This window comes from Canis aureus, chromosome 12 (genome assembly GCF_053574225.1).
Source record: "Canis aureus isolate CA01 chromosome 12, VMU_Caureus_v.1.0, whole genome shotgun sequence".
In the NCBI taxonomy this organism is placed as follows: domain Eukaryota; kingdom Metazoa; phylum Chordata; class Mammalia; order Carnivora; family Canidae; genus Canis; species Canis aureus.
This window is the reverse complement of record NC_135622.1, coordinates 47,960,463-47,986,156: the sequence shown is the minus strand read 5'-3', so window position 1 is coordinate 47,986,156 and position 25,694 is coordinate 47,960,463. Positions and strand designations below refer to the sequence as shown.

At 36.9% G+C, this 25,694-nt stretch overlaps 1 long non-coding RNA gene across 2 annotated transcripts in view; it reads right to left on the bottom strand.

The window, feature by feature from the left end:
* Positions 1 to 22,184, bottom strand: part of LOC144281156 (uncharacterized) — a 121,735-nt gene extending 99,551 nt beyond the window's left edge. For both annotated transcript variants that reach the window (XR_013349603.1, XR_013349604.1), the window contains exons 1-3: positions 21,827 to 22,184; positions 21,431 to 21,502; positions 21,047 to 21,119 (exon numbers count right to left, since the gene is read on the bottom strand). This is a non-coding gene — a long non-coding RNA (uncharacterized LOC144281156). The remainder of the gene's footprint in view (positions 1 to 21,046; positions 21,120 to 21,430; positions 21,503 to 21,826) is intronic.
* Between the last annotated feature and the right edge of the window lie 3,510 nt (positions 22,185 to 25,694).

Genomic DNA, 25,694 nt, shown 5'->3' with positions numbered 1-25,694 from the left:
TAACTGAGGCATGATGATATTAAGTTACTTGCTCAAGATCATACAGCTAGTGAGTAGCCATGCTAGGATTCAAATCTGAGCTGTCTGGATCTACAATCTGTGCTCCTATGACTACCCTACACTGTCTCTGGGTCTCCAAATTTAGCCAGATAAATGGTTTTAACATGTATATAGGCTTTCAATTTCTTCTCATTGGCTGAAACCAAGAGCAAAGGTTTCTTTTTTGCCAGGAGCTAAATATCATCAGATCAATTTCAGAAAGGGTGTGGGGAAAGTGAACTATGAGAAAGTATTGCATTTGGCCATGGTTTTCTTTTTTTTTAAATAATAAATTTATTTTTTTATTGGTGTTCAATTTGCCAACATACAGAATAACACCCAGTGTTCATCCCGTCAAGTGTCCCCCTCAGTGCCCGTCACCCAGTCACCCCCACCCCCCGCCCTCCTCCCCTTCCACCACCCTTAGTTCATTTCCCAGAGTTAGGAGTCTTTATGTTCTGTCTCCCTTTCTGATATTTCCTACCCATTTCTTCTCCCTTCCCTTCTATTCCCTTTCACTATTATTTATATTCCCCAAATGAATGAGACCATATAATGTTTGTCCTTCTCCGACTGACTCATTTCACTCAGCATAATACCCTCCAGTTCCATCCATGTTGAAGCAAATGGTGGGTATTTGTCGTTTCTAATGGCTGAGGAATATTCCATTGTATACATAGACCACATCTTCTTTATCCATTCATCTTTCGATGGACACTGGATGGACACTGAGGCTCCTTCCACAGTTTGGCTATTGTGGACATTGCTGCTATAAACATCGGGGTGCAGGTGTCCCGGCATTTCATTGCATCTGTATCTTTGAGGTAAATCCCCAACAGTGCAATTGCTGGGTCATAGGGCCGGTCTATTTTTAACTCTTTGAGGAACCTCCACACAGTTTTCCAGAGTGGCTGCACCAGTTCACATTCCCACCAACAGTGTAAGAGGGTTCCCTTTTCTCCACATCTTCTCCAACATTTGTAGTTTCCTGCCTTGTTAATTTTCCCCATTCTCACTGGTGTGAGGTGGTATCTCATTGTGGTTTTTTTTTTTTTTTTTTTTTTTCTCATTGTGGTTTTGATTTGTATTTCCCTGATGGCAAGTGATGCGGAGCATTTTCTCATGTGCGTGTTGGCCATGTCTATGTCTTCCTCTGTGAGATTTCTGTTCATGTCTTTTGGCCATGGTTTTCATATGATCTTCTGGGTTCTACTGTTGCCTGTTTTGCATTTAAACAGTAGAGATAGACACATGGATTTAAGATAAACTAAGGATATCACACAATTAAAAACATAAGACAAGGGAGTAATAAAGAACTATAGTATAAGATCAAAACCCCAACTGGACACTTCCAAGACTGAAGCCAGTCCATTGCCCAAACTAAAACCAATAGTGAGATTGAATTTTAATTACAAAAGGAACTTTGGAAAGGAGACTCCCATGAAGTCAATATAGTTGATGGGATACTCAAATCCTACAGCAGGTCATAAATTACCCATAAATTCAATATTATTTTAATCTCACTGCATATTAAATGCCTACTATATTTGAAGCACTTTACCTACAAATTATTGTTAACTTTCTCCATATCCTTTAAAGGTAGATATTATTAGTCCCATTTATCAGGTGGAGAGTAGAGGATCAGACTAATTAAGTTTTTTTCTCAGACTCAAAATGTGAGTGGAAAACTAGGATTCAAACTCCAAATATGACTCACAATGTTGCATGTTTTTTGAATTATTGTACTCAAAGGTGCAGAACTACACAGTAATTCAAAATTCAATGTCCTTGGAAAGGTGAAAAACACCTTGAATTCTACTTAAGCTTTTCCTAGTTCTGTAATATGTATGTTATTTTGGCTGACTTTTGATATTATGCAGATATAATAAAAATTTATTTGTTTTCTTTTTTAAGGTACCCTGAAAGCAGACACAAGAGAGGTAAGAATAGAACACGACTCCGTATATACAGTTGGGATTTTAACATCCAATAGCTGAAATAATTTAAACTTGTTAAGCGCTATAAAACTCTGACACTTGCAGAATATACCTGGCTTTATGTAAGGCACAGATCTCTGAAATCTTTTATAACCCAAAAATATGACAAAGCATGTCCTTTTCCTGATAACTTCTAAGACCATTTAAGAAGGAAACCTCAATTTTGGATAGAGCTCCTTTCCATTTTTCTCTTTCTTTCCCATCCTTGGCAATGTACTCAATAGTAAATCAACCATTTCATTTAAAAGCATACTTTAAAAATAAACGTATGGCTGGGTAAATGTGAGCCATGAGTATCTACGGTACTTATTCAGTTTGGGGGAGACTCTGATACGCAGCAGCACAAGATGTGGCATGTGGGCTCTTCCTTGCTGCAGACAATTTTCTACCCAGAGGTAGAGAGATTGTAGACTTCTGCTGTTGTAGGAAGTGCTGCTAACAGTGTTTACAAAAATGGTTGAGAAAACCCATGTCTGTCTGACAGCTTTTTACCACATCAATTATAAATGCATTTTCCCTTGGGTGGTATTATCTCTCGCCCAAGGAATTTTCCACTGTCCTGGAGCATTTGCTGAGGAGAATTGATTAGGAAGGCGGCTTCCCAGTAGATGGAGAGAAACTGCAAATGCTTCTGTTTGTTGATGCTGTTGCCCTCGTAGCATAAGTACTGCAAGAATGTGAACAATTACAGCCGAAAATTCACGCGGAAGCTGCTATGATAGGATTGGCAATTCATGCCTGTGGAGTGGAACAGCCCCAGATATGTGCTGTTTGAAAACATCTACCTGGGCAAAGTGGTATTTGCTGCTGAGGGAATTATAGACACCAGCCATCTGTAGGGGTAGGATGAAGACACATGTTTTATTTAGGGTGGACTGGAATTATTTGGATGGGCCATACTGAACAGTTTTTCTCTGATTATGTTTGTGTAGACTTAGGTTATTTTTTTTATTATGATAATGGCATATAATTATTAGGAGGATAGATTTTTATAAGGAACTTTAAACAATGCTGAATGTATTTCTTGAGTCAGTTTGTTTATGTGGCCAAATTTTAAAATTTGCAAGTGTATTTATATGTTTATTTTACTTTTACAACATAACACTTGGTTGTGTTTGGTTCTGAAGTAAAGCTGTGGCATCTCAACCTTCCTTTCTGTATGATTTCATATTGGAGTTGAATGGCAGCATTTTCTTCTCTAGGACTTTTTCTGTAACATCTGGCTCAGGATCAATATATAGGAAATATTGAGTTAGCCAATTAAAATAAACATAATGCTTAAGTTTATAGATTTACTAGGAAAAAATGAATAACTATATGAAGCAAAAGTCTTATTTTAGTTCAACTTTTTGAACCTTTGGTTCTATGACTATGAAATTCTCTTTAGGGAACATGTTAAAAACATGCTGTTCGACACAGTAGCCATAAACCACAATGAGTGCCTGATATTTGGCTAGTCAGACTGAGATGTGCTATCGTATAGAAATAAAATACACACTGGATTTTGTAGACAATTTTTAAAAAACAGAATATAGGAGATAATCTTAGTAATTTTAATTTAGACATATGTGGAAATGAAATATTTTTAAGATATTGGTTCAAATAAAATATATTATTAGATTTAATATCCCCTGTCTCTTTTTACCTTTTTAATGTGGCTATTAGGAAATTTAAAGTTGTGTGTGCGGCTTGCCTTTGTGTTTTACATTTTATTCCTATTGGACAAATGTCCTAAAAATAAAAAAAAGGGGAGCTACAAGCTTATAAAGATGTTTACTATTATACATTTAATAGCTCATGATGTAGGCATTTCAGTATACAACCGAAATATTTTTCAGAATATCTTCATTCAGAAAGAATGGCTATAAGCATTACAATGTAGAAGTGATTCATGGTATGCAGGTGATAGAAACGGCAATATGTAGAATACATGTATCAGTGGAAAAGGGAACAAAAGAATTGTGTGTGTAATACATATAGAACTTCACAAAAAAGTATTTGGACAGAAAAATTAACTGGAAGATAATGTGAAAGATAATTTTTATAAGGGAAATAAAATTTTAAAGGAATTGTTTTTCTTCTTCAAAATCCCCCTTATTGATATTATAGTATTGTTTTCACAATTAAGAAAACTAGAATAAAAAGATGAAACTGGCATAGAAAGGTATTTTTGGCTAGCTCTGTGTCTTCCAGGTGATGTCCTGTTATGGGTGTTCAAGCATCTTACAAATCTGAGTAGCCAGTCTTCACTGCCAGAGAGCAATTGATGTTTCTGTTGTGGAAATGTAGTTAACATATGGTTCACCCTTGGGCCTTATGATGGGATTGCTAAAAGCTTGCACAATACCACCAAAATAGAAGAAATAGCTCTCGCTCTCGCTCTCTCTCTCTCTTCGACTTCCTCTCTCAAAGAAACCAATTCTATTCAACCACCAGCTCTGCCTGCCCATCATTTCTATTACCACCCCCCAAAACTAAGCCCCCCTTGTCCCACTATCTCAATGTATCATATTTTTATTGCTTGACAGCAGCCTCTGTCCTCTCATCTTAGATATTGCACAAGATAGCTTCCCTAAACTACTTCTTTCACGATATCTTGCCCCTATTGATTAGGAAAAATAATGAAAACCTAAATAAACAACCACTTTCTTACTTATAGATTATAAATCGCTTGCCATTATATGGGTCTTTCTTCAAGATCAGCACTGCTGTCTTCTCTCATCATTACTACTCAGTAGTCATCTTATACAATTGAATGGAGATTAGGTTCTAATCTCCAGTTTACCTGGTTTAATTCCACTAGTCTAAATAATTTCTGGTCTCCATCAATTAAAACAATATTCACCTTTGAAGGCCTCACTCAACTATCACCTTTTGAGAAAGTATTTCATCTACTAAATGCCAGTTATTTCAGCAGAGGTATAAAACTGAGGCACCTGACGTTAGCAAACTGTTGATGCTCTATTTGTATCACTGAGATCTATCTATTCAGTCCTCAAGCTAAACACATAAGATCAAAACTTCCCTCTGGCTTCTCTTTTATACCTTTATCAAAGTACTATTTTCTGTTGGTTTTGGTTTCTAAATAGCTCTTCATTTCCTCTCTTCATCTCTCTACCTTTTCTCTAGTTTAGGTACACCCTCTTCATCATGCCTGGATTTGGGACCTCCTAAGTGTCCTTACCTGATTTGATCTTCTTGCATCCCCCAACCACTCTCCACATAACCACTGAAGAATTAATCCTAAAACACAAATTTGATGACTCAATTCCTTATTTGAAGGTTTTTCCTTACTGTAACCTTCAGGATAATATTTACAGTGTTTATATATACAAAACTCTCTATTGCTGGTTTTATCTATCTAGCAACATGTTCAGAACTTACTATTATATAGTTTATACTCCAGCAACACCAATCTTTTTGTTTGCTGCTTAATACATCATGTCATTTTAGGTTTTGTCTCTTTTCTCCTGATCTTTTCTCTGCTTCTTTGACCATTCCCATACCTACTGCATATAAGCAAACTGAACATGACTTATTCCTCCTTATTCTTTGAAGTTAAAATGAGCATTTATTTCCTAGAAAATAATTAGAAAATCAGTCTTGATTGATACTGACATCTAGTTTCATTGCATTTCTTCTATTCTCTCCATTCCCGTGGTGCTTTCAACATAGAGCTATCTATTCATTTCCACAATGTTTTGGAAATATTTGTTTGTCCCCCTCATCAGACAGTGTACACCTTGAGAGCAGAGAATATATTTTATCTAGTTTTTTTTTCAACCAGCTCCTAATACATGGTGGGAAGCCAATACTAGTTTGTGAAATGATCTAGCAAAAAAAAGAACAGCTTAGCTCATTGTACAAGAAAGAGTTATAATGACAAGTTTAGTCTCCATTTTAGTTGCATTAATGCCAGTGATCAAATGAATATTTTAAAAATTCAATCTAAAGCTTCTTTTCTGTTCTAGCCAAAATACTAGTGCTACATGAACAATTCTCTTGGCTTCTTTGGCATGTTAGTTTCCACATAACAAAAGATCTTGACACAGACTACCTAGAGAGACAGAGAGAGAAGGAGTGTGCAGACAGACGTCACCTTGAACTTACTGGGTATGTTTCAAGTTTATGAGATCAGTCAGTTACAGCTTGCAAAGGTGAATCCAGGTCCAGGTAAATGTTAGTATTAGATATTTGAGTTTTGCAAGAAAAACATTTTCCATTGGGCTGCTCCTTTTAAATACCATGACCAGAAGTGTCCACAGGGAAATCAAAGAAATGTGTTTGCCTTTACCTCTCCTTGTTATCTGTGCTATCTATTCCAGGATTGTGACACTGTACTGCTTTTGTTTGGTGAGTATGGATTTCCTAAGGGGACCTGACGTATCTTTTGAACTACCAGGGAAATAAATTGTCATCTTATACAATTGAATGGATAAGAATTTATGATAAATTTACAAAATGCATGCTAAGGGATTTTAAAAATCTGGCTACATTTGCATATATTTTTCCTCTTCTACAATTTATTTTAATAGGAACTAGAAGTAAATGTTTCTATAAAACAAGTAAATGATGCACTAAGACCTGGTTCTAAATGATGGAAAGGTACTTCAAAACAACAACAGCAACAAACAAACACCAAAATATGTCTTGTCAAATAAGATGTTTTGACCATAATTTTAAAAGTTACATGAAATAGCAGGTTTTGATCATTTGATAATTTCCTTTGTAATTCTCCACCAAGGAACAAGACTATTTTTAGTTTTTCCAAATGAGAGATAAAGTGAAAAAGTTATTATAAATGTTTCTAGACTATATCATTCATTTTTAAAAAGAATTATCTTCTGAAGACTGTGATCTTTAAAAGTGAGCTTCCTACAAACATTCTTAGCCTTGCATTACTATTAATGAGCTTTATCACTGATTTGTTAGCAAACTTCTTCTAAATGTCTATTGTTATCAAGCTAGTGTGCTAGAATGTAAGAACTCTAAGAAGAAATGAAAATTCAAAGACTCTTCTAAGATGATTGAGACAAGATCCCACTGCACACAATCAATGAACTCATATAATCAATTAGGGAGACTCATTTAAGGCCATACCATACCCAGACATCAATGAATAAAGCACAATTTCTCCATTAATCAAATATGTATCCAGAATATAAGATGCCAATTGTAACCACAGCTCCATATTTCCCATTGAGGTATTTAAAAACTGTAGATAGTATAGTGAGGAGTGAGAACATAGTAAAGAATTTTAATATGCTAAAGTCTTTCCTTGCCAAGCCTATCAGGTAGGACTCATAAGCTACGTGCAGAGCTTGGATCAAGTATATAAGGGAATATCTCCATAGCCCCTGTTCTTCCACAGATGGCCCATTTCAGAATAAAGAGCAAAGGCCACCTTTCTGGCTAGTAGCCATTCTCTACCCTAATGCTGTTAGATGGCACTAACTCAGGCTTAACATAGCAGCTGATGGCCAAATAATCCAAGTGTAATTAAAAGTCATGTTCAGAAAACAAAAAGAAATCCCCACAGAGCAGTTTCCAGGAGGAAAGCTATCAGGCATCCACATGGGAGGCCAAACACAAAGGATATATGAGCCAAAAATGACTTGGGAAAGAAAAGGGACCTGGCTAAAGATGGAAGTATGAAGGAGGGAAGCTGGAAAATCTCCGGCTCCAAAAGCAGTGGCTGCTCATTGCTGATTAGCTCACCTGAAGGTGACAGGAAAGGAAAATAAGAAAAATCCCTGCCTTGGAACTGAAACAAGAGAAATGCCCTAAGCTCATTAGCATCAGGGAGCCAAAAGGCTTTGTTCCCACACAAAATTAGCAGAGAGAATTACAGAATAATGACCGTCTTTGGTAAACAGACTTAATGCCTGGATGTAGCTGTGGCTCCCCACGTCCATTATTTTTCCTGTGGACAAAAAGGAACATTTGTATTGAAGTCTCTGACGTCAGCAAACAAGCTTGGCTGGACTTTCCCTAGGGGGCATGAGGAACTTATTGAAGCAATGAAAAATTATAAAGTGGTAAAACAGTTTTGACAGGCAAACCCTTTGGAGAAAAAAAGAAAAAAAAAAACTTCCTTCATCAAGGCAAGTTTCTATGATTTAGGTTAGAAAAGAAACATATCAAATGTGTACTCCAGGAAATTGTACTACCTGAGTCTCCTTGTTGGGAAGGCAGAAGACATGTCCCTTAATGAAATATTTATGCTATAGGAGGGGAGGGATTTCCCTCTGTATGAGAAGATTCATTTACTAAAATTACTTTCAGACTGTCTGATTTCTGCCCATTGAACAGTAATAGGACATTATTGGGATTACCAGTCTTACAGAGCAGAAGCCCACACAGAGCCTGGACTCTTTTGTGAAGACATCAGGGTAGTGGTATTTTGGTTCTTACAATTGCTGTTTTTAAATATGTAGAGAGCACTTAGTAGCAATGCACATAAAATTATTTTTGCCTAATACTACTTCAACCCCCAAAGCTGGATAAATTGGCATCACACATGGAGCATGCGTTTGGCTTACAATATAGACTATATGGCATTCATGACATTCAGTTTGGGGGAAAGTGCTCTGGAGGATCTCTTAAGTCACCCTTACCACCAGAGCAGCTAAAAGTGAGGCTTACTGAGAGGTTTCTTCGATTATCAACCAGGAGGGAAGAGTCATACATAATAACATATCGTGTACATGAAAAACAAACGGTGTTAACTCTAAACTGGAAGTCACAAGCACAGATATTTTAAATTATAGGCAATGATGTGTGACTTAGTGGCTTCTCACATGGGCAACTCTACCATGAACATCTGCATGTTTGTTCAAGTTTTAAACAATATTTAAAAGTCCAAGAATATCTTAGGGAGAGCATACATTTGGGACGACTGTAGAGATTTTTTTTTTCAAAAACATATTGAATGAGTTTCACGGATTTCTCTGGTGCATGCAACTAGCTCCTGAATTTTGTCTGCCAGATGAACACATGTTTTCATGGGAGGTAGTGAAGTACAGCAGTTAGGACTGATGATTATGAAGTAAAATAAATCTAAAACACAATCCTAGCTCTGCCTGCACACTACTTAATTTTTCTGACCTTCAGTTTCTTCATTTATGAAATGGGGATAACATTGAACCTATGTCAAAAATTTTTGAATGTTTGTTCCTTGACTCATGCAGCATCTGGCATACGATAATCACTCAAAAATCATACACTAAAATAAAATCAATTAAATAGACTCAATAAATCATGGATGACTTTCTATTAGTAACCACATTAGAGATTCAAAGTGGCTGATAGCAAGGAAAAGGTTTCTTTGACAAGGAGAATTCCATGAATATAAAGTCTTATTACTCCACAAGGAATAGGTCAGAGCAGCTGCTATTATTATAAGGATATCAAGAACTCAACAGAGAAGAAGTCTCATACCTTCCACTTTCTCTCTCTAGGTTTTTTTTAGGTGGTCAATGACAGTTCCATGTGACCTTCCTTTGTCTTTCCTTCCTTTGTCTCACAAAGTTGCTTTAGTGTGCCTCTTATATGATTATTTGGATGAGACCCAGCCCCACCTATATGTAAACTTTAAGTAATTTATTTCTTTGAATCTCATGGTCAAATTTGAATTATTAAAGTGTGAGATAAAGGAACCAAACAAAAGAGCATGAAAGGCTTTTTCTTCATTCATTCTACAAAGGCAGGGTTTGGAAATGGGGTGAATGGGAGGAGACAGAGGGAGTTATGAGGGATGTGATAACTCACATGTGCTGAAGGAGGCCCTTATCTCTGAGTTAAGAAAGAAGAGACTTCCTGACTTCCTCTATCAGCCAATGAAATACCATGTGGCATTTCTTCCTTCCAAGCGGATTCTTTCGAATCAGGCCAAGATACTCTAGATGGCCATGTGTTTTTAGGAAAGACGGTAATATGTGAGTACAACATACATGATTTTGGTGTTTTGCTGAAGGAAAGTTACTGTTATTCATTGCTTTCTAGAGTCACATAATTTAATTTAAAGAAATCTTGGCTTATTGTCATGCAAACTGTTATCTTTATCAGCCTGACTTTGAAACGTTACTATTTAAGACAATTTTCAAGAAATTAGAGTAAAATGTGAATATTAGTATCATACAGAAATCATTTGGCTTACTGGGGAATTCTTAAAACTTGAATGAACTTCATTTTTCTTTCTTTCTTTCTCCCTCCCTCTTTCTTTTCATTTTGGTGAGAGAGAAAGAGAGAAAAACAAATCTGTCTATAATTGCCTCCAAAAAAAATCCTCTAACTGCCTCTAAAGGCAATTTGGGAAGAATTTCTTTAATCATTCACTTATGTGCTGCATGTATTTAACCTTATCAATAAAACAAATATTTTAATATATAACCTAGAAATCATTGTTATGACTCCCACTGGTGTAGGGGTATGGAGAATAAAATCCAAAACAAAACTATAATCTTTCTTGGTTAAAGTAAGTTTCCACTCTGGAAGGAAAGATTGTGCTGCTATAAAAGAACCACTTCCATTGGCTCATTGGCTATAGCCAAGATGAGAGAAGTGTGTGTGTGTGTGTGTGTGTGTGTGTGCTTTTCAGCAATTGGAAGTCAGTTATACCTTCAAAGAAACTACAGAATTTCTTTTGGAGGTTGGTTCTTTTCAATAATTTTAAAAGTTAGGTAGATTCAGAGAAGTAATAAATTCATAACCTGTCTCACACTTATTTAGATAACATCAGTGTTTCAGGCTTTGCCTAAGATTGTCCTGTTGACTTGAGGACAAAGAAAAGAAAATACTGGGACATAGATTCAACATGAAGGGTTTTAAAGAATTCTCTTATTACTTGAAGACAGCCTACTTTCATCTGCAATGTGAGCCATGGGAACTCTGATACTCTCTGCTTATCCTTACCTTTGTAAGTCAAGAGCTTTCGGCACTTGTTGGATTCAAAACAGAAAGTTAGAATCAGTTGAATGTCAAAGTTGGCATCTCATTGGAATTTACTTTTCAGTTATAAAGTGTTTTATATTCTGTTTATTTTGTATGGTTTGGGTTTATTTGCCCTTTTCCAAGAAGAAGATATTTATTTTTGCATGAAAAACAAGAGGTATAATATTTATGAAGATTTTTATAGTCAATACATGTGAAGGAAATACATTTACAATGCAAAAATAAGTTGTGTGGGGAAAAAATCCTTGCATGTATTTATGTACATTTTTCTGTGAAGGAATTCCATAGACTTTATCAAATTCTCAAAATGTCTTAAGAGTAAAAACATTGAACAACAGATCTGTACGGAAACTGTTCTGATTAAACTAATAGAATAAATGAGTAAATAAGTACAAGAAGTTTAGAATTTGAAGGGTATTAAGTAGGGTTGTAATTTGTCTTTTAAATACTCATATTAAAAGAAGGAGTGAAGAGGTTATCTTTTCTGACGTTGGGAAATGTCAGTGGTTGTGGACATAGGCATCAAAGAGGGCAAACAAATAAAGACCATGAACTTTTTATAAATGAAAATACGTTTTGCACCCAGGAAACACTTGAATTTTCCTTCATTAATCAGAGGCACAGAATCATCTAGGTAAGTTATTAAAATGCAGATTCAGATTCAGAACAACTGGGGTGGAGCCTGAGAATCTGCATTTCTGATAAGCTTCCAGATGAAACAATTGCTCCTGCTGTGTCACATGTTGAATAACCAGGCCTATGGCTAATAAATGCTGTGGTAAGCAAAGAAAAAGTGGCACAGTGTTTTATCTGACTTTCTAATTTATCTTGCTTTAGCACTGGGTTGACTTTTCCTCGTTACCTACACCCTTGGACAAGCATCAGTGCCTTTGTGTTATTTCATGACATCCTGACTGTTCTCCCTGCCTCGTCTGTCCTCTTTCTCCAAATTATCAATATTATTATTATTGTTATTGTTATTTCTATTATTAATGCTGTCTGCCAGGTAGTCTTTTTTTTTTTTTTAAGATTTATTTACTTTAGAGAGACAGAGTATGAGGGTGGTAGGGATAGGGAAAGAGAGAGAATCTCAAGCAGACTCCTTGCTGAGTGGGAAGCCAACATGGGACTCTTATTTCATGACCCTGAGATCATGACCTGAGTTGAAATCAAGAGTCAGATGCTCAAAATGAGCTACTCAGGAGCCCCATGCCAGGTAGTCTTTTAAACACTTTTTAAGAATTGACTCATGAATCCATCCTGTTGCACATCAGTCATCTTTCAAAATATCATTCAATGATATCAAAATATCATTCTTATCATATTGCTCTCATACTCCAAATCTTCCATCAGCTCCAACAGTTCTCTCAGAATAGATTCAGATCATTTTCTCTTAGACACTCCCATTCACCATCATTGTTCCAGAGTCAGAACTTCCCAGATGAGGCAAATCACAACTTTGCACCATTCTGTAATGTAAGTGTAAACTTTAACTTGCCATTAGTTAGCTAGTTAACAGGGTCACCTTTTGATAATCCATTAATTATACTATTTATTTTTTTCTTTTTTTAAGATTTTATTTATTTATTCATGAGACACAGAGAGAGACAGAGAGACAGAGAGACAGAGAGAGAGAGAGAGAACAAGCCAGAGGGAGAAGCAAACACCATGCAAGGAGCCCGATGTGGGACTTGATCCCAGGACTCCAGGATCACATCCTGAGCTGAAGGCAGGTGCTAAACCGATGAGATACCCAGGGAACCCCTGTTTTTTTCATCTTCTCCCTTGACATGTAAGATTTTTGTAAGTTTGACAGCCTTCTATGGCTAAGAAATCATCAAGCATTAATATGTCTAGATTATTTAGTGCTTTAGAGTAGATATTAATAATAAAAAGATTCCAAGAACTTTCAAGGGAAAAACAGGAGATGATCTACTAGAACCAAAGTTAATTTGGCAAATGTGTCTTAATTCTTTTTATGTATATCCTGATACCATATGCATTCAGGGTCTTTGTTAAATGATGTAGATGGCTATCATGTTAGGTTAGAAATATCCTAAAATTATGAAGGAGTGCAGCTTTCATAAACTGTAGAATACTTGGAGAAAAGTATACATTTTCACAAGTTTTCATGTCAGCAATATTCACGATAGCAAAAACTGGAAGCAATCAAGTGTCTATCAGCTGATGAATGGATAAACAAAAGTGGTATATCCATACAATGGAATACTATTCATTTCTGAAAGAGAATGCAGTGCTGATACATATAATGATATAGATGAAACCTGAAAATATGCTAAAGGGGGGAAAAGAAGACACAAAAGGTCACATATTGTATGATACCATTTATATGCAATTTTCAGACTACGCAAGTCCATAGAGAGAGAAAGCAGATTAGTGGTTTCCAAGAGCTAAGGAAAGGGGGGATTGGGAAAAGAGTTTCCTTTTGAGGTGATGAAATATTTTGAAACTAGACATGATAGTTTTACAACATAAGTATAATAAATGCCACTGAATTATATATCTTAAAATCATTAAAATGATGATTTTGTATTGTGGGAATTATGTAAATTATAAATAAATACATGTTTGAAGGAAGTTTGAGGTGTTCTGTTGTCTATTTCTTACTGGATTCATTGGTCTCATGTGGATAGCAAAATCTTCAATAATTGTCAACAGATTGGCCTTCTCTTTAAAGTTACCACGTGGTCTCAAATGGCCAAAAAGACTACAGGGAAGCCCATGACACATATTCCTCCATGATAACCTTAACCAATTCAAACCAACTTATCTAGAATTCTGGGCCTTTCATAATATGAGTTATCATGACTCGACTTTATTTAGCATAGCTCTCCAAATTTAACCTCTGCTTCATACAGATACATCACATCAGAATTCCATGAATGCATGAACATAATTGTCACCTCCATATATTTCCTGATATCATTAACCCCAGGTGAAATACTCCACCCTTTCCTCTAAACACATCCTATCCATTCTCTAAGTCCTAGCTAAAGTGCATTAGGATTTATTGTCACCTTTTTTGAAAGATGTTTCCTTCTGCACTGGTGAGTTATATCCAACCCTCAAAGACTCATCATGTGTCGTCAGTGATATCTTGTCTTGTCAACTAGTTCATTAGAATTGAGGCCATCTGTGTTACAATAACTTAGATAAGAGTATAGGCCTCTGATCTAAAAATAATTTGGTCATTTGTTCCAAGAAAGCTTTGCCCAGAAAACATAAGCTATAATCTGATAAATAATTTCACACCTTGCTTCAGGAACTTCCACAGGTCAGTTTATAAGAGACACCTAGGTAACAGCTTACTTATTAACCACAGTTTACATATCAAGACTCACTTCAAGACTTTCACTCTGCTATGTCTACCATTCTAACCAATTACATTACAAAGTATACCCAATCCCTGTCAATTCCTACCTTTTAAGATCTGCCTTTAACCACTTAAACTCAGACCCCAAATCCTTGTAAATACTCAAATTCTGGCTCCTCAGTTCAGGCACTACTGAGGCTCTGTCAAGATGTTTTCCCTTAATGCAGTAAACCCTAACAAAGGTTTGGTTTTGATTGATTAGCAGCTCTCTAATCAGAATCAGTGGGAACTCATCATCCTAACACATGAATCAGTCTCCCTTATACTCACTTTACCCATGAGCCATGATGGATAAAAAAGGAAGCACTTCATAGAGGAGAAAGAACAGGAAGGAGGGATTTGCATGAGAAGAAAAGAAGGAAAGAAAGAGAGAAAGAAGTCGAAAGAAAGAAAGAAGAAAGAAAGAAAGAAAGAAAGAAAGAAAGAAAGAAAGAAAGAAAGAAAGAAAGGAAAGTGAGAGGGATGCCTGGGTGGCTCAGCAGTTGAGAGTCTGCCTTCAGCTCAGGGCATGATCCCAGAATCCTGGGATCAAGTCCCACATCAGGCTTCCTGCATGGAGCCTGCTTCTCCCTCTGCCTGTGTCTCTGCCCCTCTCTCTGTGTCTCTCATGAACAAATAAATAAAATCTTTAAAAAAAAATAAATCTCATGATGTGAGCCATCATCATGCAAATAGCATATGTTACTAAGAGTCAATGTCTGGGAAGGATCTAGTTGGGAGTCAGAGCTTCTTTTCTAATTATACACACAATTATTAGCCACATCGGGGACATATGATTTCAAATAGAAAAGTAGCTTCTCTGGAAATTTAAGGTAATTCTTCCTAAATTGGAGCATAGCTCTCTAAGGAACCAGGATCTATAATGACCTTCTGAAGTTGTAATGGAGAGACCCCTCTGGATTCTATTCTCTTTTGTGGACATATTTATGGGTTTTGGTATGATTGAACATTTACTGGTACCTAGAATTCTGTAGAGTGAGTTCACCTCTCCATTAGGGTACTTAGCACTGATTATTCCCAATTGCACTCTTGTGCATCACTGTGGTGATAAGCCACATAGATTATTCATTACACTATGAACTGAAAAGTAAGGAAGAATGAAAGTTCACAAATAGGGAAATGACAGGGACTGTGAAATTGGTGCATCTTGGGAACCAAAAATCCTACCCTCAAATCTTGGATGGAAAAAGCCCTTAGTCATGCTATCAGGAAAACCTTAGAATTATTACTAAAGAGCAAATTATAAAGGATACCACAATACAGATTGGTGGGTGGTGGGAGGAGCCTTTTTAGGTTAACAGGCTAAATCTTAACCACAGTAAACAGGAGAGTGAGTCTTTCTGAATGAATACAGCCTTAACCTGCCATTGGCTTTCCCGTAGCTTACTTCAATTTAGGATTCCAAACAGTAAGACATTACAGACTTTCTGGAAGATTCTGTGCCCACTTTTTATTTTTTCTAATTATTAATCATGTGACCTAGAAATTCTCCCTGATGGCACTCCTTAGTGAATGAAGAATCTATCTTCTTCCTGGGGTTCAAAAAAAGTGGGGGCTCTGTCATCCCATTACTTTAGAAAACAGTAAAACTCTTCCTGTAGTACTTGATTCTAAGTTAATAAATCAATAGATAAATAAGAAAATAAAGTTACACAAAGCTACTTTAAAGAAAATGAAAGGTTTCCAGGTCAATTGAATGGTATTATGAGACTAACTGAATGTATTAACATATCTAGGAAAGATTATGCTGGCCAGAACGAGTGTTGGTTCCATGAAAGCTTAGCAGGACAGTCAGAGAAATCAATGTTGCTAGTATTCATTTAGATGAGGTGGGGGAGAGAATGCTCTAGTCCCACTGACAAAACCTTCCCTAAAAGTGCAAAGAGTGTTCCTTGAGCTACCTTAGCCAGATGTGTTCTGAGATTCTGTAAGACACTATGATAGTTCCATGATCGCCATCTGGCTTCCCACGTAGGCCTTCAGATTGTAAAAGATTAGTTATGCCCATGAGTTCTGACTTTTCTGTGACCATCTGATTTCTTGGTACATATTGATAGGTACCTATGTCTCCAACAACTTCTTATAGATATCTTTGAAAGATAGAATTCTTCCCATATGATGAAATTAGGATTCCGAGCCTGCAAAAGTGAAACTCTGTTCAACTCACTATGCCATTTTGTCATGAATTCTTTTACACAACTATTCTCCTCAACATAATTACCCTCCTTAAACATTTAGCTCTTCCTTCCTCACTTCCATATTATGGATGAAATGGAAACCACCAGTTCCTCATCTCTCTGTTCCAAACTCACCAAATCACCTCACCTTTATCTTCAACCATATATCTTCTTTCTCTGCCTCTCTCTGTCCCTTTGTGGCTCTCTGCCTTTCCTATAGACATATATATATTAATTCATATTTATGTGTATATAGAGGTGTGTGTGTGTGTGTGTGTGTGCATCAGTCAGTTTTTTTTTTACTTCCTTAAGAGTACATTCTTCTACTGTGCTTTGAATTTCATTCTCTCTCTTTTAACTGGTTCCTACATGTTGCCAATTTTTCATCCAACACATTTATAAAATGCTTATTATATTCCAGATACTAGTCAGCAGCGCAAATTTTCTCTTATCCTCATTAAAACCTTTCAAGGATGGCATTCCTATCAATTTTGCAGAGAAGAAAATAGTCACAACAAAGTTAAGTACAATACAGATGGTGAGTAGCAGAGCTGAGCTTTGAAACCAGGTTATTTTGACTCCAAAACACTTTTTCTTGTTTATTTTTTGTATTGTTTCTTTCCTCCATTAGAATATTGGCTCTCTGAGAGCTGGGACATATCTCTGTTGTGAAGCACTATATCCCCAAATCCTCCAATAGTGACTGGCACATAGTATATATTCAATTGATAGTAGTTGAATAAATTAATGAGTGAATAAATGAATTCTCCTTTTATGGATATGGAGGCTGAAGACTTTTTCTTTTGACCTCTTTGCTCTCTATACAGAAATCAGATGTTCCCACCCCACCCATCACAGTGTCAGTGGCTTGTGATTCTTCTTTTTCCCTTGGAACTCATTAACTTGGCTAAAATATGGCTTACTGGTTTTCGTTCATAGGTTTCCTCTTGGCTTATTTCTAATTATTTCTCTTGAAATTATTCTTTCTTGAGTAACTCTGGCTTTTGCTGGAACATCCTGTTCAGAAAGCTGGAGGGGAACAATTTGGTGTATTTATCAGCCTCTATATGACCTTGTTGTTCCAAACGTCCTCAGGCCAAATCTGATTTATCTTTTGCCTCAAGGGCACATATTACCCAGGTTCCTGTATGTACTAGCTTCGTGTGGCTCAAATCAAAGTCCTTTAGCTTACAAAATCTCTGTTCAATGCACTCCCTCACCAGATTTTCTTCTAAGAGAACAAGTTGCATTTTAGGTGATAGAAATAGCTGGTAGGTATGCTTCTTCTCAAGCCTTCCCTGCTGACTACTGAGAGACATTGAGGAATTTTTCCACAGGACTGTTTTCCACCTCTTCCTTACCCCTTGCCTGACACTAGATCTCATAACACTGATCAATAGATCGTTAAATATGCTTTTGGGGGACATCTTTATGTTGCTAGAAGTCTGCAGTTGAACATTTTCCTCTTATTATGCTCTTTCTTTGGTGCTATATTCATGAAATTAGGCAAAGCAGCTTTAAATTTTTGATCTGTAGCAGTTTTCTCCATGGAGTTTGGTGTCCCGCCCCTGCCTTCATTGCCTTTGTTGTTTTATATCTAGGAGCCAATTAATGTAAACTATAAGAAAGCTAAAATACAGATTCTCAGGCCTCACACTTGAGATTCAGATTGCAGGTCTGAAGCTGCATCTGCAAATGCACATTTAAAAATCTCCCTAAGTGATTCTGATGTATGGCTTTTTATAACACCGTGCTGCTGAGTGTTCTTCATAGATGATGAACAAAAGAAATGGGTCTGTTACTGCTATTTTAGCTAGAAAGTGAATTATTACAGAGGTAGAGACTTGGCTTTATTTATCTCAGTTTTCAATATTGCTCATGAAACAATAATTAAAACATCCCATCAAAGCTTTCATGGATTTCCTGACACCTAAGTTTCTGCATAAAGAGCATACCTGGAAACTAAAGAGTTAAGTCAGTTTTCACCTAACCATAAATGAAGTAGAGGGAGAGAAAGCAGATTCTGCCCCTGGAGATTTGAAAGGACTTAAATGTTAGCACTAACATATTGAACCTAATTCTCAGCTTCAGAGGTAGTCAGGGCAATCACCCAAGAGATCAATGCTTGTTCTCCCCTGGGGACAGACGGACTCCTGCCTTTCCTGTTCCATACCCCAAACCTCATTTCTGACCAACTGTCCAAGACAGAGAATAGTTGTTGTTTTTCTTCTTCTTCTTCTTTTTCTCTGAAAAATTCATTTAGGACATAACATCATAATTTTCCACCCCCACTCGTTTTTCTTCTTTTTGTGAAAATCAATAACCTATAGAACTGGATTTTATGAAGGCTGAAGCAGTTAGAAGAAAATAAAGGAATGAATCTTTTGGCTCATCATATTTCACACACCCACCTGCTTACTGCCTTTGTGCCAGCCAGAAGAGACCAGGGAACACCTAGGTATGGATGCCATGTGTCTGGGCAAAGTGGGCAGCAAAATGGAAAGGAAGTATTCTCATTACACAGAGGTAGAGAAAGAGACAGACACACACACACACACATATACATAGAGGAAGAGAGAAAAATAAGCACACATAAGAAAGAGAGGGAGGGAGGGAAGGGAAAGAGGAAGGAGGGAAGGAGCAGCATGAACTTGAATGCCTAAATTTGGCTATGGCACTGGTTTCATGAGTAGAAGGCAACTATTAAATATATGTTGACTGCTAACTGATTTAACAAATGAATTAATAAATGAATACAGGAATGAACATTTAGTAGCAAATGAGAGCAAGTTAGGAAGATATTAGAAACATACTAGAAGTCTCTTTCATGGTAATAGAATCAGGAAAAATTCTACCTTTCCAATCATAGGGTATCATGATCTAAATAGTATTGAAGGTTGCTTAACTTGATAGCAATATGTAGGGTATGTTAGACTAGGAGAAAATAGTTATAAGCAGTCCCATTTGGCAAACAGTATCATGCTCTAGGAATGTGATGAAGGTCAGGCCTGGGATAAGGACAGTGTTAATGGGGAGAAGTACGCAGTAAGAGAAAGTATGTCAGAAAAAAAAAATGAGAGACTTTAGAAAAAGATTAGACTGTGGGGTGAAAGACAAAGAATAATCTTGGGGGAAGACACTTGCAATTCAAGAAATAATCTTCTCTAGGTTAAGATTTCCATGCAGTTAATTGCTACCTTCTTTGGATTTTCACTATAATGTGTGCATGCTTTTTTTGTAGAGTTTGCATTGTATGATTTATTGCTACTTATTTGTTCTTATCTTTCTTTATGCTGGATTGCTAGCTTCTTTGGAAAAGACATTTACTCCCAAGCCAATGGGAATCAGTGCACAGGTTCCAGGTATTGGTTCTAGGAACCTGGGAGAGTTGTCAATGATTAGGGAGAAGACTTGTCTGGTGTCATTGTTTTAAAAGGGAAAAGCCAAGACATAAATTCCAAGTGTAAGCTAGGCTTTACAACTAAGTATTATGATCCAATAGATGAACTGCCTATAATGTCAGGGCACAAAGGTATGAGGCCACAGGGCAGAGCAAAAATCAGAGACACATTGAATATATGATAGAAGGGCTATACAAGTAAGGAGGATAATAATAATGATGGTGATATCATTAGAGTATTTCCTATGCACTAACACCATATAAACGCTTTAACTTGTTAATGTTTACCTCAACACTAAGCAGGATATATTAAAAATAAGAAAGCCCAAATAATAACTTTCATTTTACCATTGTTTATCTCCTTTCTCTCTGTGAGTCCATTAAAGTTACAACAGACATTTAAAAACCTGTATTATCTTAGGAAGACAAAGTTAATAAAAGAGAATGCAACCAGGTGTAAAACTTTCTGCATTTTTGCAGAGGTTGGAAGAATGAATATTGACTTAGCTGAAGAGAAGAAGTTTTAATCCAGGATGCCTGTGTGGCTCACTTGGTTAAGCATCTGCCTTTGGCTCAGGTTATAATCTTAGGGTCCTGGGATCAAGCCCTATGTCTGGCTCTGCTCAGTGGGGAGTCTGCTTCTCTCACTCTCCCTCTGTGCTCTCTCTTTTTTTCTTTCTCAAATAAATGAATAAAATCTTTAAAAAAATGATGAAGAAGTTATTATCTAAGTGGCTACTAACTCCACAAATCTCTGCCCTTCCCTGATGGGGAAATAATCTTTTATAAGTGGTGGTGAAACCCTGGGTGGGGAAATGACAGAGACTTGGCCTAGATAAAAAGAAACACTTTCTATGCTACTACCTGCCCTTCTTTCCTTCTCCAAACCCCTACCAACTATCTGGTGCTCTTAGGCTGCTTCCAGGATCTCCATTGCAGCCTCTACTCTAAATCAATGACATGTTTATAATTTGACATTTATAATAGGAATCCAGGGTTCTAGTCTTTTACAGATATGATTAAGTTAGGTTTATGAAAATGATTATTTTATAAGAGACATTGCCTTCAGATATTTCTCCTCACATACCTGTGATTTTGTACATTTTGATATGATCTTCAGTTTTAAAGAATGAGGCAGAAGCTTCAGGTCCAATGACTATCTAGTGTAGAGCAGGAGAAAAAAACACTGGATCATGTTGGCACATGATTACAATAACAATAATAGCAGTCATATGATGTGAGTAAACTTGGAGAGAAGTGTCAAACACTTCATCTCTCCCATCTCAGTTCTAGGCTCCTGAAAGCAGAATGTTTTGAATGGTAGGGTATTACATCATGATTCTCTCTTTTCTCCCTCATTCAGCAACTGTGCTACTTTTGGGCTTTTGAAGAAAACTAGCCCTCAGACTTTGAGATTAGTCACAATAGTTTAACAAGGGTAAAATAGAAAGGGATAAATCATGTATCTTACCTCTTATCTGGCATACCAAATTTTGTTGATTTAAGACGGTTGTTCTATATTTGTCACTAACAGACAAACGATCTAGAACAGACAATTGGCAATATCAAAATATTATACCCCTCCCACTAACTCCAAAAAGGTAGTGTTGAGGAAGATTAAGACTTCTCAGAAGAGAAAAAGTTTAGATCCATCTTTCCTCCACCAACAATGTTCCTCTATCTATCTCCACCATCATTATTCAGTGATCACAGTCCAGGTTTGACAGCAAAATATAAGCAATGACATGAATTAGGAAATTACTGAAAATGAAAAACCCTCAGGTAAATGTCTCTGAGTCAAGATACTTTAGTTGTCTTCATAAGACAAAATTTTAAAAGCCAGAAATTTAAAAAATAAAAATAGTACCTAAATCATACATTTTCTCATCCCAAGGGAGCCTTATTTGTCATCTGGTTTCACCTTCTCCCATCATCCCTGACAGGTCATCATCTTGCCTCATCAGAGTGTCTTCCAGTGAGGAGAGAATTGACCTCAATAAGTGGATACAGTGGAGATGGCTTGAAACTCCACGACACTTCAGTTCTCTTCTCTTACTATAGAATGTATCCATTAATTAATTGAGCAGAGCTGATTAAGTGCTTCCTGCATGCCAGAGGTTTTTATTGGCATTATGAGAGAAGATGCTACACATCTATCCATTCTTACGGGTTTCAGCTAATTATTGATTCAGCAGCATCAGCATTTGGAACTCTTCCTATCTAAATCTACATCTACTGTTTTGCACCAGGTTCTTGATGTTCTTTATCTCCAAAGGGACCTCAGAACCTGGAGTATTATCACCAGCCATGAGACTAAAGTAATTCCAGGCACAATGCTTGTTGAGACACACTCATTAAACAAATACAGAAAACAGGAGTATGCAGAATGATTTAATATGAGCTAATTTACAGATAGTCTCTGCTTTCTAGAGGTTAATTATCTAGAAGAATTCACAGTAACAAACATTAACTACCAAAAGGAAGGCATACCCAATGTATAATAGGTCCACACAAAAAAACAAGTCAATACTTGGACAAGGGAGTCTTCGAGGGAGAGATAATATTTGGAAGTCATGACTGTTAACAAGAATCTGAACCTTTGTGTGAACTTGAAACCCCAGCTTCTCTGCTTTTAAAATGGATACAGATCCACCTTCCTTTTTTACCTGACCCATTGATTCTATGAACAGGATGGAGAGGTAAATTAAGAAAGTGGCAACCCACAAGATTCAAAGGCAGTTTAGATGCCAACAAAGCAGAAAGTCTTTACATAGCACAATATACACACAGGATTGGCAACTAAATGTAGTAGAGACTGAAAATATAAATCATCCAGAGGATTATCTTAGAAATCCTTGGATATTTGCCTGTTCATGCAGAATCAGTAGAGAGATATTGATTATAGCCCTAACCTTGAATATGCCATATGCATTCCTGTCTCTCCCCAGAGATGACCTCATCAGAGCCAGAATAATGGTAGTTATGATCTGTGGCAACAATTCTATAAACACAATGCTCTGTAATTCTGGGGTGCATTTCAGAGCCCCTGAGATTACTATACTCATCAAAGCAAAGGAACTGTACTCTGGGTGACCAAATAACCCAGTTTTTCTAGGATAATTCCAGTTCCTAGTATTTTTCACTCTCAAAAATGTCCTTATTTAGATTATTAACTATATGGGAACTCTTAACTATTCCCTTCTTTCTAAAAGACATGCAGAGGTGAGCCACAGACATCTATTTTCCTGCAGCAGACTTCTAAGTAAACCAGAAGGATAGCTTGAAGTACCCTTGTGGAGAACACAAAAACTGTTTAGAAACTGTACCATAGACAAAAGGCCCTACCATGCTTTGCAAATAAGGTTTCGTCAATTCAATCTGATCTCATTCTAGCTTAATACTTGACCTCACTTACATTTTTGTTGTTGTCTATTTGCTTTATCAAATTATCAGCTATCTCAAGGTTAAATTAGAAGTTTCTGGAAGGCAACAACCCATGTGACATAATCAAGATAGTGCTAATTTAGGAGCAGGCATATGTACCTCATTAATACTTTATAAGGAATCCACAATTGTTCCAACAGACTGAAAATTCTGTGAGTAGTCCTAATTTTATAAGTAAGAAAACTGAATCCCTGGTCCTGTTAGCTGGTATTGAATTGATGGTTCCAGGATTTAACCAGGTGCTCTAAAGACAAATTCCAATCTCTGTTACCAGACTGCACCTCAGTTTTTGTTGCTAATGATTCTTATTACAACAATCATTGCATAGCAGATGCAGAGTGGGACCAGGAGACTTATTAGGCACTTTGGAAGCTTTTAAATGATCTCATAGCTTCTTCCATTGCCAACCTCTAATTCTCATGCAGGTTCTTACTCTGCCAGTCACTGAATCTAGCCTGGAAGTATCTTCCTTCAACAGCCCCTTACTCTCCACGTGTTATTCAGGTCCTCACCTCCCCCAGGAAGCCCTCTTTGATGCCTTAGATCCATGAAGATTTCTTTCTTTTCTGAGCTCTTATATCAGTGACTTCTAGAATCTTAATTTGGAATTTCAGTTGTTGACTACCTTTACATGACTGATTCTTATTTCCATAGTATTTTATTGACTCACTCTGAATAGAGATTGTATTTGCTCATTGCTGTAACTGCAGCTCCTTTTCTGCCACTCACCCTCATACCATAGGCCAGGACTCAGAGACATGGCAAGCAGAGTAGACACAGACACAACAATGTACAGCATGAGGGTGACTGAATCCTCTTGGGAAACCCTGGCAGTATTGCCTCTTACTATAAAACTGACTCCAGAATGAGATCAGGCTACCTCATGGGTAGTAAAAGGAATAAATCAGGCTCAGGGACCCACCACCTGCCCTTTGACCTCCCTGTTCCCTTATGTATCTGGGGTCCAAAGGGCTTTTACCCAAGGCAGTTGAAGGGAGGCAAGCCTGAACAGATCTCTGCATGGAAACCTCTTTCCCTAAGGCTGGAATGTGTTAATAACTGTGACAATTTCTGACTTCTGATGTGTTCAAATCTGTAACCATCAAATGGACTAAGCCTCATTTGTGGCAGTAGTATTCATCCTTGTGGGGTTTTACTATCAATCGTGACAGACTCTACCATTTAAAACCTGTTAATTTAACTTATATTTCAAAATGTTGGAGAAATCTCAGAGGGAGATATAGGGGCAGGCACACAATTATAAAAATCTGTTACACCATTAGAAAGAAAGAGAAGGAAAGAAAGAAAGAAAGAAAGAAAGAAAGAAAGAAAGAAAGAAAGAAAGAAAGAAAGATAGATTACCTTTTCAGTGGCAGTTTCTTCTGTTCTGATATTCTTTCCCCAAAAATGTCCATGGGCTAAACCCCTCACCTCCGTCAAGTCTTGGCTTAAATGTTATCTTCAGAAGAAGACCTACCTTAACCGTTAGAATTAAAATCGTTATTGTCTCACCTTGCTAGTTATCCCTGAACTCTTTCCTTCCTCTTTACCCTGATCCTTTTTCTAACATCTTATAAAATACATTTATTTATTCCATGTATTATTTAGTGTATGTCCCCTCACTATGTAAACTCTATGTGGTTGGCAATTTTTTATTGCTTTTGTTCACTCATGCATTACAGATGTGTAGGATAGTGCCAGGCACTTAGGAGATAATCAGGAAGTTGTTTTCATAGAATATAAAAGAATGAGTAGACGCTGTATCCTTACCAAACCCTGGGTAATTCAAGAATGGCTCACCTAGAGATAGTGCAACCAGAGAAGGTGTCAAAAGACTTCCAAGGACACAGAACTATCTGAGTATATACAAATGAGGCCAGACACATGGTTTCTAAGACTGGATGTCAGAATCCTCTCTGCAGTATTGGACCCTATTGGGATCTTTGTTGACACAAGCTTTGAACAAGCTGGAGGCATACTAGTACTTCCACCTTCTAAAGACCCAAGAGTCTGAGAAATTAAACTTGAAAATATACATATCATCCCTCACTCACCTGTTGGCACTTAGATGCTAACTGCCATCTTCCTAGCATTGCACTCAGCACTTTAGTAAGGAAAAACAAGGAGCAAGATACATCAAGGTATCTACAGTCAGGACCCAGGAAACAAACAAACAAAAAGAGTAATGAGAATGGTAAGAATCAAAGAAATGATAGGACTAATACACAGAATATAAGCATTCACTAAAACTCCATTATGATTCAAGCTCCATTCTGGGTATTAGAAATATG